The sequence below is a fragment of the Talpa occidentalis genome, unplaced genomic scaffold, assembly GCF_014898055.3.
Source record: "Talpa occidentalis isolate TD23 unplaced genomic scaffold, MPIMG_talOcc4v2.1 talOcc4.6, whole genome shotgun sequence".
NCBI classification, from domain to species: Eukaryota; Metazoa; Chordata; class Mammalia; order Eulipotyphla; family Talpidae; genus Talpa; species Talpa occidentalis.
The window spans coordinates 112782272-112795833 of NW_023604972.1; the positions used below are offsets into that span (position 1 = coordinate 112782272).

A 13562-nucleotide genomic window follows, 5' to 3' on the forward strand; every position below is an offset into this window, starting at 1 on the left:
GCTATTGTAATTTCACCTCTTTCATTTCTTATTATTTTACTTAGTTTTCTTTGTTTTTTCCTTAGTGAGCCTGAGGAAAGTGTTTATCAATTTGAATCATTCCAAGAACTAAATCTTGGTTTCATCGAATTTTTGTATCATCTGTTTGGTTTCCACTCAGTTTATGACCTTCCTTATATGATTTTTGGGTTGTTTGTTTTTGTTGTTGTTCTTTTTCTGGTGCCTTCAGATATAAAGTTAGATTATCTATTTGAGATTTTTCTTTTTTGTTGAGGTGGGCCTGTGTTGCTATGCATTTACCTCTTAATACCCCCCCTTTTTTTGTTGCATCCTATAAAATCTGGTAGCTTGTCTCTTCATTTTCACTGGTCTCAAGATTATTTTATTTCTCCTTTGATTTCTTTGTTGACATAAGAATTACTCAAAAAATTTGTTTTTGTCTCCACACTTTGGAGTTTTTCTGGACTTCTTTCTGTGATTGATTTCTAGCTGTATAGCATTATGATCATAAAATATGCTTGATATAATTTTGATTTTCATATTATTTTTTTTTTTTAAGATTTATCCACTTATGCACACAAGAACTGAGGCACAGGCCAGAGTTGTGGGGTGGGGGCGAGAGGATCCACCAGAGACAGAGTGGGGAACAGAATAGGAGGAATGACAGAAATACACTGCTGAGGGGAGCACAGGTGAGCCAGAAGAGGTCTGCTGTGCCATGTGGGTAGCAACCTGGCTGCCAGGTTTCGAACTCATATTGCAGTGGCTGCAAACAGCTTCATAAGTTGTCTTAACCCCTTGCGCCACCAGGGAGACCCCTCATATAATTTTTGTTTCCATCATATGACCTATCCTTGAGAATGTTTCATGTGCACTTGAGATGAATGTGCATTCATTTCTGTTGGCATGGAAAGCTCTGTATATGTCAATTAAATCCACTCTATCCATTACTTCATTTAAACGCACCATATCCTTGTTTACTTTCTGTCTGGATGATTTATACACTGATATAATTGATATGTTGAAATCTCCTACTATTTTTGTGACATTGTCAATGTGTTGCTTTAGCTCTATTAATAGTTGTTTTATATGTTTGGACACAGCTCAGTTGGGTGCACAGTACTGATGACAGTGTGATGAATCACTTCTTTGATCATTCTATATTGTCCATCTTTGTCACTAATTACTTTTTTTGACTGAAAATCTAATTTATCAGACATGAGAATAATAGTTTTTGCTATTTTCTTGTGTTGTTGACATCAAATACCTTGATCCAGACTTTAAATATGTTTGTCTTTGGATCTGAATTGAGATTCTTATACGTATATTATAGATGGTCATGCTTTTCTATCCAACCTGCCATTCTCTATCTGTGTGTGTGTGTGTGCGTGTGTGTGTGTGTGTGTGTGTGTGATACGTGACTGCAGGAGTCTTATATTTGAAATTCAAGAAGGAAATAACTGCATTCAAAACAGCTAAATATGCAGGTCCAAAAAATGAAGGTCTTTTTAACTGCCACATTTACTTTGAAGTCCACTCATCTTTTTCAGCATCCCAAAGACTAAGCACATGTTTTGCTTAGCTATATAAGAAGGTGGCAAACATGCGGCACCACTGACATCATAGGACAGTTGCCTATAAAACTAGACTTCTGATGCTGAGCTCTTTCATCCTCTCACAAAACAAATTCCTCATCCAGGACAACATTTGTTTAAGCATCCTCTAAATCATGCTCATTCCATGCTGCCCAAGCTGGGCCCATGACAACCTCTGGTGGGGAAAGAGCAGGCAAGGCAACAAATTCCAAGTTAGGGTCTTCAATTTGTTGTCTAGAAAGCCAGAGGAAGGACTTTTCAAAGTAGTAGATACCTTGGGCAAAAATGTTATAGTACTAAATATTCTTCTTCTGGTGGACGACAGTAGATTTTGCCTTAACTTTCCTCTCCTTAATATTCACTTTGTTGCCACCCAACATGATAAGGATGTTTTTTTTTTTTTAATTAATTAATTAATTATTTTATAAGCTTGGTTTATTTATTTATTTATTTTTTAATTTATATAAGCACTGGGTACAGTCAGAAGCATGGGAGGGTGAGAGAATTCACCAGAGCCAGAGGGGAGAGTGGAGCAGGCTGACGAAGAACACTGCTGAGGGGAGCAGTGGTTGGCAGGAGAGGTCTGCGCGCCATGTGGGACCCTCACCTGGCGGCTGGGGATCGAACCGGCGCTGCAGAGGCTGCGGGCAGCTTCGCAACCCAGCACTCAACTGCTGTGCCACCGGAGAGCCCCGATAAAGATGTTTTCATATGTTCATACCAGATTTCTGTGCCAGTTAGGCATATTCTTGTAAGTGGCTCTTGATGTTATATCAAACATTATAATGGGACACTGAGCTTGGATATACTAGCTTTCTCTCAGTTCACTTAATTTCTACTGACGTTGAATTTAATAGGTCCTCTGTTGGTATAGAACACAAGGGGATCGACCATGACCCCCAAGGTACCTATTAATAGATACTTCCTTTCAAATTCATCAATCCAATTATGTTTCATGAATGTAGTTTTCCCAGTACCACTATCATCAGCCAACAGAAGTTTGAACTGAACCTGGAGTTCTCCTTACGCAGCCATTGTGACATTACTTCCAGAAGCTTCTTCCATTCTATTTCTTTTGATTTTTGAGTCACACCACTCACATTTAGGGTAATTATTAATATGTGAAGCTTATTTAGTAGCATTCTATCTTTTTTTTTAAAGATTTATTTATACAAGAACTGGGGTACAGGTCAGAGGCGTGGGAGGGTGAGAGAATTCACCAGAGACAGAGCAGGGAGCAGAACAGGCAAAGACACTGCTGAGAGGAGCAGCAGGTGAGGCAGGAGAGGTCTGCCACACATGTGGGTTTCTCCCTGGCCAGCAGGGAATCAAACCCGCACTGCAGAGGCTGCAGATAGCTTCACAGGGCGGCTCTCAACCTGCTGCACCACCCGGAAGGCCCTCTATCTTTTGTTTTTTATTTATTTTATCTTTCTGTTGTATCTTTTTCCACATGTTTCTATCTCTTTTCATTTGGATGGCTTTCCCTGGTGGTTCTGTCAGTTTCTGCATTTCTTCTTCTAAGTGTTTCTGCTCCAGAATTTTGCCTTGTGGTTACCAAAGTCATTTTCATTTTAAAATGCATTTAGTAGCATGCAGAAAGCCCAGGGCCATGGTAGAAGACCTGGATTTCAGAGGATCCAACTTCCTCTGCTGCTGTGTTGCCTCCCACTTGGCCACTGTTTTGTTCTGCAATTGGAAAGTAAAAGGGTTTGAGAAGATAAGTTCTAGTGTCAATTATACTAATTTTGTAGCTCATGCTGCAAGAGAATAGTTGTCTTGTAGAATCAAATCCAAACAAAAGTTGAAGATGTAAAATGACTAGAGCCACTGCAATGATCACCATTCCTTTGGCACTATCAATTGTGAGCAGCCCTGCTTTGTGACCTACCCATGGAGTGCAGTCACATTGTCCACCATCAGTGCTGTACAAAGGCTGCTTGTGGTTATCATCATTTAATATGAAAGCTACTGTGTGTGGCAAGCAAGGATCTGGACTGTACCAGTTGTAACAATTAAATCTTAGGAAAAACAACACCCCCTCCCGACTCCACTATAATCTCTTTCCTGCTGCAATGCACATAGTCTACCCCAGACTTCCCTGCTGCCTTTATCTGGTCCAAAAAAAAATGATATCAGACTTGATTTCCTGTGCCCATATTTTACTATTTAAAAATCAATAATTCTTCTAGAAATGGAGAGTGGTAATGATTGCATAGCTTTAGGAATGTACTTAATACCACTGAATTGCATACTTGAAAGAGATACAGTGGCAAAAAAAAAGAATGATTCAAAAATCAATGATTCATTCTCATTTTTTAACTTTCTCAGTCCACTTACTGTCAAAATTTTTATTGTGTGTTTTTCTTAGAAGTCTGGTTGACTATATCTCCCAAGAGTGCTGAAAATGCAATGCTAAGTGTCTCCTTTGCCTTTAATCTGAGCACTAGCGCTCTTGACAATGGCCCTTCTATTTGGGAGAAAGAGGCTGGCAAAGATTGCTGTCCATACAGTGATTTTTTTTAATTATTATTTTATTTTATATATGTTTTACATCATTTTTCATTTTTTTTTATTTTTATATTCCCCATACAATTGCACCTCCCTTGTTTTGGCCCCAATCCCTCCTTTCCCCACCCCCCCAATACAGTGATTTTTTTTGTAGCTAACCTGTACATTTTAATTATGATGCCATTTCCATATTTTTGTTCCCAGACTTTGTTCTGTATACAAGCAATTGCTCATTAAACCTGATGGTTTGTCCACATTATTTTCTCAGCCTTCAAAACAGAAACCACACTTCAGTCTGGTTTGCCTTTAATTTTTTATTGTTAAAATAACATATTGAAAAGTGCACAGAACAGATGTATAGTATAATAAATAATTATAAAATGAAAACTCATGCAGTTACTATTACTGAAGAAATAGAACATTTCTATGCCCCAGAAGGTCCCTGTGCCCCCCTTACTCCCCGATTCCACTCCCAGGAGTAAAGACTTGATTACCATAAAAGTAAAAGAAAAGTTCTTTGCCCTTCTTTTAAATTTTACCACCTGTTAGTTACTTTACTTAACATAGCTCAAACTTTATAAATGGATTCATGGTGTTGGATTTGCCTTTTTCCTTAGCCATTTCATTTACCCTGCTCATAACATACAGTACTTCCTAGCACAATCATTCTCCATTTGTGATGTCTTTAAAGAGAACTGTGCTGCCTCAAGTATTGTTGCAGCACTAAGAAATTAATTGCCTCTTAGTGATTCATTATTGAAAACTCTCTCTCCTTCCGTTACACTGATTTAGCTGATCAGGAAATGAGATTTGTCTTTGCTCAGGGGTGACATGCAGAGTAGTTAATGAGTGGACAGGAGCACCCAGCAGTCAGAGCAGACAATAGCAGTAGAATCTTTACTGTTGCCTCTGTCTGGAACAACCTTTCCTTCAAGGTCCAAATCATTGTCCACATCCTGGTTCTGTCCTAGGAGTGACAGTGTAAGTTGAATAAGTAACAACCTCTTAGTTTTCTGATCTGTGAAATGAGGAAATTGTTTTGGAATATTTCTAAGGATTCTTTCAGATCTAAAATTCTATGACTGAAAACATTTTATCTGTATCTGTTACTATAATGCCCATCCCCCTTTACATCCCAGTGTGGTCAACTGGACATCCCAGAAAATGAAGCATTAAAAGGCCAGGATCAGATGTTGAGTCACCTTTGAGTTCTCAAAGGATATAGTTCATAGAAATTGTTAAATTAGTGTTTGATGAATTCTATGTCATCTTCTAATACTCTGAACTATTTTGGTTTTCCCCTGATATTTACCATCACTTGGCTTTTAATCTTAGTCTTCCTCTTCAGGTTTCATTCTATGAGGTTAAATTTTCAAATGTAAAATTCTATTTCTGTAAGCAAGATAACAGAGATCCAGGAAGCACTGAATCCTATTCATGAGGGCTCAACCCTCATGACCTAATCACCTCCCAGACTCCTCAGCTCCTACCACCACCTCCTACTACAGTTAGGATGTCAACATATGACTGGGAAGAATACAAACATACAGTTCACAGCATGCAACACACCATTTTCTGTATGATTTAAAGCAGGGATCTACTTTGGTTTTTCCATTTCAGAGCCTTGAGGTGGTCCTTCAATTTGTCTTTCTGGGCAGTGGGATTATCATTACACAAAGGATATTCTTCAGGTTGGGATGGGAGTTTCCTCATTAACAGAATTTAAAAGGTTCTCCACTCAATGTGGAGAAACTCTGTTACAAAGTACTGGGTTTTCCTAGGTATGGGAGCACAGAAGGCCTCTCCCTTTTCAGGATTACCTTGACTCCTTATCACTGCCAGAACTCAGAGTTTCAATACCTTTTGGGTGTCTGCAAAATGACTGAAAAATTAATCAGCCTGAGAAGGCAGCTGGATGCCTGCCCCAGCCTAGCATAGACTATTTATGCAAATTAAAAACAGAAGTCTCTAAAATGACCCCAGCTGTACTACCTCTAATGACTCCAAGCTGGGCTCTCAAGTATTTTGCTATTTTTAAACTCAATTGTTTTTCCATGCCTGCATTTTGTTTTACCATAACACATATGCAGCAAAGATTTTTTCCATAACCTTTAAAAATAGTGGTACTATACCCTAAGGCTAGTTTTCTCCTTTAAAATAATTGTGATAACTTCACAATCTATCGAGTTTTTCTCTAGCCCATCTCACTGTCTCAAGTATTTCTGTAGTTATGCTAAAAATTCTGGGGGAGATAGTGGTCAAGATGTTTAAGCAAAGTGAATGGGATAAAGGAATAAGCCATCCCTGTCCTGCATTGTACTATTTATACTTAGCTTGCTTTGCTTTTACAGTCACCTGGCGGTAAGACACCCAGGATAATAGGACTAGGACAACATGGAAGCATCCATTCTGTGGCAGAATAAACTAAAAATAATACACCAACCATGAGTCCTAGGAAGAAATCTGAACTTAGAAGGTAGAGGGCAATGTGCTGCACCTCCCCCTGCAGTGACCTTTAGGAATGGCTTTCGCCACGGTCCCTAGGTCCCGCTGGGCAACCAGCGTGCAGGGGGAGAACAGCAAAACACCCTGAAGCAGGGGAAGTACAGCGAAGTTCCCTGAAAAGACAGAAGCTTATCAAAAGATAACGACCACCAGGAACCACTACAAGAATGCTAAAAAACCTTATCCCGTCTTTCTAGAACTACAAACTTTAATCCCTTATTGTCTTTCTAAACTTCCTTCTTTCTTCTATAAGGTCATTGCTTGTTAATTAAAAAATCATATGAAATCCTTAAAACAAGGCTGACTCCAATGAAACATTACTAAACCCTGTAATAATTAAAATATAGTTTAGGTAAAAAAGTAGTTAATAAAAAATGCGATTATATAGTTTAAAAACAAAACTAATGGTCTATCTACTTAGGAATGAGGCTGAGTCCAGATGTAGATCACCGCCCTGTTGGTGATAGGCTGAGCCCATGAGCAAGCTGATTTCATTGATATTCATTGTTCCTGTGCTTTTGGAAAACATATATATACTGGTCACAAACTCAAAGAAAATTACACTCAGATTTTCACTCTTGAAGTGTGTCTGTTTGTCATTTCTTTCACCGACGCCCTGACCACCCTGCACGCTTCTCTCAACCCTGAGGTGGCCTCATCGTCTACTGCTGTGCTGGTCCGCGGCAGCAATGAATGCGTAGTTCCTTTTGCTGTGCTTCCTCGAGTACTGGCTACCAGTGCTTGATGCCAAGAAGCTGATTGTGGCTTCAACTCTAGCCCCAATTGAAATGAGATATTCCTGGAAAAGTTACACAAGTAATGTGTGTTTGTTGCCAATAATTTGAAAGATAACAAAAACTAAATTTTTTCTCTTTTTTTTAAATTAAAAATCATACCCATAGATAGCCATCATATCTATGCTGTCTGTTCAGATTACTAGTAGCTTTTAAGGGTTTTTCACAGAAAATTGTGCAAGGCAGGTGGAGACTAACTAAGCAGGTACAAGGAGATTGGAGATTGGATGTGAAGACTCTGGGCTCCAGGAAATGTGCCGCAGTGGGTCTCACGGACTCTTCAGCATGCTTTACAGTGACACGGCAGCAGCGATGTCTCACATGCAGACTGCCTTGCTGGCCGCATTCCCAGTGCCTCACCTTGTAAAACAGGGTCCTCCATTTGAGCCTCTTAAGGCAGACTAGAAATCCCTGTTTTCCCTGTCTTCATCTCCTCCAGTCCAGGTGTTATAGGACAGGGAAAGGGTCAGCCCAAACCCCGCAAACCTGCCTATTCTAAATGGGTTCTGCCATCCGCCGCATCAACACAAAACATATAAGACTTTAATGGGAAGGAACTTTAATAAAACTAGGAAACAATACAGGTAATGCAGAGTCTAGTTTCTAAATGAAGCACCCAAAGTTACCCGTCCCCTCGTGGGTAAAAGTCCATCCAAATGGGATTGGCCCAGAGCAAGGCCCCAAAGCTTGCCACAAGTCTAAAGCATCTTCCAGTGGGGACCCACAGAAAAGGATCAGAAACAACCAGACAAGCCCGGAAGGAAAAGAGCAAAATCAACATTAAGATAAAAGCTGCCATTGTCACCTCCCCATGGGTCTCACCCACATCTGTGTCACCCAGTCCACGACCAAAAGACAAGCGCAGTTTCTTCACGTGTCTCTAGGCTCCACGCGCCTCCTCCAGGTCTCCTGGCTCCATCCTGCTTCCTTCCTCAGTCTCTTCTGCAGCTTCTCCTCTTCCTGCTCAGCTCCACCCTCCCTTGGGTGGGGCAGGGAACCTCCCCCTTTCCTGGGGACCACCCTGTAGACAGAGAAGGAATCGAGAGCCCAGTGTAGAGGACAGGAGACAAATGACAACACAGGGTAGAGCCTCAGGTGAAGATAGGAGGGAATACAGACAGAGTAGAAGGAATCTAGAACCAAGTGCAGAGGAGAGGAGACAGATGATAGTTCATGGAGAAAGTTCAGATGCAGAATAGCGGTGCCCGGGGGCTCCACTAGATCTAGAAAAGCCCATTAGAATAACCCCCTCAGAGCCCCGGGTAACACTCGCTGTGGGGGATTGTCTCATTGATTTCTTGGTGGACACTGGAGCGACATACTCAGTTTTGAATTCGAAATTAACTAAAATGAGCAAAAAGACAAGCGCAGTTTCTTCACGTGTCTCTAGGCTCCATGCGCCTCCTCCAGGTCTCCTGGCTCCGTCCTGCTTCCTTCCTCAGTCTCTTCTACTGCTTCTCCTCTTCCTACTCAGCTCCACCCTCCCTTGGGTGGGGCAGGGAACCTCCCCCTTTCCTGGGGACCACCCTGTTACACAGGCACTCCTTCAGCAGTGAGCGCTATCACTACTGAAGTCCTCAGAAGCAGTGTGAGCTTCTAAGATGCGGACGGAACCCCAAACCCACTCTCCATTCAGCGTACATCTCCTGTCCAATCAGCCAAGACCTCCAGCAGCTGGCCAGCCCTGAGGCCTCTTACAGGTCAGATTCATGTAAAGATGGGTCTGATTTGCAGCAGACATACTCTAGGGAAAAAAACATGATTCAACATAAGTACACTGGGAAGGACAGAGTGACTGCCTTGCTATGTCTAAAGGAACAAATCAAGATGGGGAGGCTTCAATGGGATGTGGTTCCAAGCTCCCTTGGGACTGAGGTCACAGACAAGTTTCAGAGTGAGACCAATGAACCTAGAACAAGACAAAACTCTGTCATTAATGGGCCTAAAGACCCAAGTAATTTGCAAGAGTAAGTGCTGCAGAGGCCTGTGGTTGCTAGAGACTTCTAACATGTACCTAAAAACTTATGGGAAGGCCTCTTTGGCTCATTGTTTGAAGAAGAAAAAATTGGATAATTTGCAAAAAAAAAAAAAAAAGATTGGATAAACTGCAATACCACACCAAAGTAGATGCCTGCAGCACTACATCTCTTCCAGGGTAACTCTGAAGGATAGTATTTGAAGAAAATCCCACTCCCAGTGGGTAAAACTTTGAGGAGAGAATCTAGTTGCTCAATTTGTCTAGAAGGAGAGATGGTTGGAAGTACATATCTGCACTGATTAATGGCACTAGCTAATGGTTTGGGTGGATAATCAGAGCCTGAAAAGGAACATTTTTGGAAAAATGATGACAGAGAGGTCTGGGAAACTAGGATGTGGCTAGACAGCATTCGCACAGAGTATGAGGATATTTCTGTCTCATGGCAGTGTTCCCCCCAAAGCAAGCTTTTGTAGAGAATTTTAATAATCAGGTGGACAAGTTGGCGAGTTCTGTGGATGTCAGTCATCTTTTCCCCATGCAGCCATCCTTTCTCATGCCCAAGGAGCTCTTAACCATAGAGGGATGAAGGTTAATATGGATTTCCTCTTACCAAAGCCTAACTGGCTCCAGCTGTGGCTGGGCGCCCAACCTCCCAACAACAGAGACCAACAATGAACTCCTGATATGACCCCATTTCCTAGGGCAAGAATAAGGAAGGGGGGAACCAGCCATCTGATACATGGACTGATTACATGAGAACCTCCCATTAGAGAAAGGGTGGCACCTTGTTCTCAATGGAATATATGCCTATCCTGCCTTCCCTGCTTACAATATACTGGCCCCTTCCTCCAGCTGCTTTCAGACCTCTTTCAGTTTCTCCAAATCTTGGGCCAACAGCACTTGAAGCTCAGGGATACAGGTGCCAACAAGTAATCCACAGCATCAGAATTGGAAATGTTAAGATTTCCAATTTACGGATTTTAAACCCGGGGCTTAGGAGAGAGTTTAATGAAAGGACTATTTACATTGGAGTGGGCAGGGAAAGTGAAGTCAACAAAGGATGGAGAAGCACCAGGAACTAGTAAGAGGAAGCCACTGATACTTCCACACCTACAGGGAAAAAGAACAGGATTAATGTTACTATAATCCTGTGAAAGCTTGAGCCACAGAAGGAAAAACCAACAAGAGCTACAAATACGGAGGAGTGCAGCCACTGCCATACTATCTATCACAGTTAGAAGTAGATGACGAAATAACCCAACCATTCTTCCACCCCCATCTCCTTATCTTCAGCTGATGCTTCCCATCGGCAAGGGAGCCTAGGTGATGCAGCGAGGAGTAAGCATACCAGGGTAGAAAAGGGAAGTGGTAATAAAAACCACATTCCAGAAAAAGGCACTTAGGGCTCACCATGGACAAGTATCTATTGTAATTCTTCCTATGCTATTGCAAGCTGAGAATGAATATAGGACGGTAAATTATTTTTCAGCTAACATCTATCTACAACAGTTCATTTATAGGATCAATAATAAGAACCCATTTGAGTTTCCTTCAACCAAGGGACACAAGTTACTGCAAGCCCCCCATTGATGAAAAACAGTTCAGTTATCACTTCTTTAAGGAAATTTGAACCCAGGATGGCTTAGCTGGTTAGTGGGAAAGGAATTCAGGTTTTAGTTCTAGCTTCCTACTCTATCATGGCATTTCTGGAATTAAGGAGAAGAGGCAGTACTTCTAAATACTTTTTAAGTACTTAAAATAGAATTAACTTACAAGACCTGAACGCATAAACCTTATAGAAGAAAACAGGGGAAAGCCCCTTTACATCAGCCTTGATTTCTGGGCTCATTTCTTGATTTCAAGGCAATGATTTCTGGGAAATGACTCCAAGAATAAAGTAACAAAAGCAAAAATAAACAAGTGGGACTATATCAAACTACAGAGTTTCTGCACAGCAATGGGAGCCATCAACAAAACAAAAAGGAAACTATGGAATGGAAGAACATATTTGCAAACCGTGTATCTGTGTTAAGATGTTAATATCAAAAGCATATAAGGCACTCAATGGAAAATAATCATTACAAAATGGACAGAGGATTTGACTAGACATTTATCCAAAGAAGACAATAAATGGCCAAAAGTACATGAAAAGGTTCTCAACATCACCTCAAGATTCTGTAGCCAACTTTTCATCCTCTCTCCTATGTTCCCACCTCTAGACACTGAGAGACTGCTTGATTTTCTGATAGCACTTGACTTCCTCTTCTATTCATGCTTATTACTTTGACACTGAACCTCAACTACTCATTCTTAGATGGGCCTCAATATTTTTTTTTATTCAAGCTATCTGCCTCTAGACTCTTCCCTTATATTTTACCCTGTTTTCCAGGAACAAATACTATTTCTACAATATCCCCTGAAGAAACGATTAGTCTCTCAGAGCCTGTCTCTTCAGCCATGGAATTCAAGTGCCTATAAATCAGCCACATCTTATATGGACAGGGTGCTTTCATAGCCAGATTTTGTCATGTCAGTAAAATCTAGTGCTTTAAAAGTCATCCTCAATCCTGCTTTTTCTGGTCACATAGGATATCCCACCACCTCCCCTAAAACAAGTCCTCTATCTCAAGAAATTCTATGTCCCATTTCTTTCCCAGGGTTTAGTTTTAGGACTCAATGGTATTTAGTTTTTATTGTACCTCAATTGCCCTTCCACTGGAACCCAAATAATACTTAGCAATTATGGGTAGAAAAAATTGTTTTGGGTGCTTATTATGTGTCAGATGTTATTTTAAGTGCTTATAGCTTTACATATATATATATATATTTAAAGATTTATTTTTATTTATTTATACAAGCACTGGGTACAGTCAGAAACGCAGGAGGTGAGCGAATTCACCAGAGCCAGAGCGGGGAACAAAACAGGCAGACTGATGAAATACACTGCTGAGGGGAGCAGCGGGCGAGACAGGAGATGTCTGCGCGCCATGTGGGACCCTCGCGGCGGCCGGGGATTGAACCAGTGCTGCAGAGGCTGCAGGCAGCTTCGCAGCCCAGTGCTCAACTGCTGCGCCACTAGGGAGGCCCTTGCTTTACATGTATTAACTGATCTAATTCAAGCAATAATTCAAGTAATTCTTTGGAGGTAGGTTCTATTATCAGCATTTTACAGATGAGGAAAGTAAAGCAGAGAGATAAAATGACTTGCTCAAAATTAATAAAAGGTAGATTGTGAGCTTGAACTTACATGGATTTTGTCTTCAGAATCCAAGTTACTTTACATCCCCTTAGGAACAGGAGACACCAGCTTTTTGTGAGCCCACAGCACCTCTTAATATTTAACTATTGTTTTCTTTCAATTAGCTGATATTGTAAATCTGCCACAAAGTTCTGCATCAAGTATTAAACTGCTCTGCTTTATGAGGCAGGGAATTAAAAATGCACAATTTCATATAACATCTCACACATGTAGTTCTTCAGTAGAAATCTTTTCTGAGCAGAAGTATATTATTCAGGTAGTGTAAGCATTTTGCCTCCTAAGGGAGTACTCTAGTCTTTGATAATCTGATGGGTTGTCGACACAGCATCTTTTTCCTTGTGACTGATTTAACTTGCTTAATTTCATACTTATCAAGCACAATGTGCATAATGAGTCCTGCTGGTTACAGCTTTATCAAAAACATCTGTTAATTTACTAAAAAAGCACTGTGGCCTGAATCGTCCCTTACAAAAAATAGGATCTTGTTCATCTATGAACAGATTTCTGTTCCTTCCTCAAGGGTTTTATCCATGATGTTATGACATCACTCGCTATCAACTTGCACATCTCAACAGCACATTCATATCCTTTTTTCTTTTCTCAATACAAGAAATGTTTTAGCCTGTTGTAAGATTTTACTTGTCACTTCTGATGTGATATAACACAGCATTTCCTCCTTTTCAGTTCCATGCCCTGTGGAGTCCATTTCTGTTGAAGAGTTTCAGGCAATGATACAAAGTTTTGTTTACTGTCAGCCTATAGTGCATTCTACACAAAATAGCATGAAATTTTAATAACTCAAGTGGAACCACCAAAGGAAAAGATTTGAAGAGACTACTATCGCTGTCCTGGCCCTGTAAAATACAGACATACCTAAAAGTGAACAACTGTAGCATCCTAGACTTAAGACAAAGGTCTTT

General features: G+C 40.7%; 1 pseudogene; it reads right to left on the reverse strand.

The window, feature by feature from the left end:
- Positions 1-1711: 1711 nt before the first annotated feature.
- On the reverse strand, positions 1712-2630 carry LOC119261000 (GTP-binding nuclear protein Ran-like; annotated as a pseudogene).
- Positions 2631-13562: the final 10932 nt, after the last annotated feature.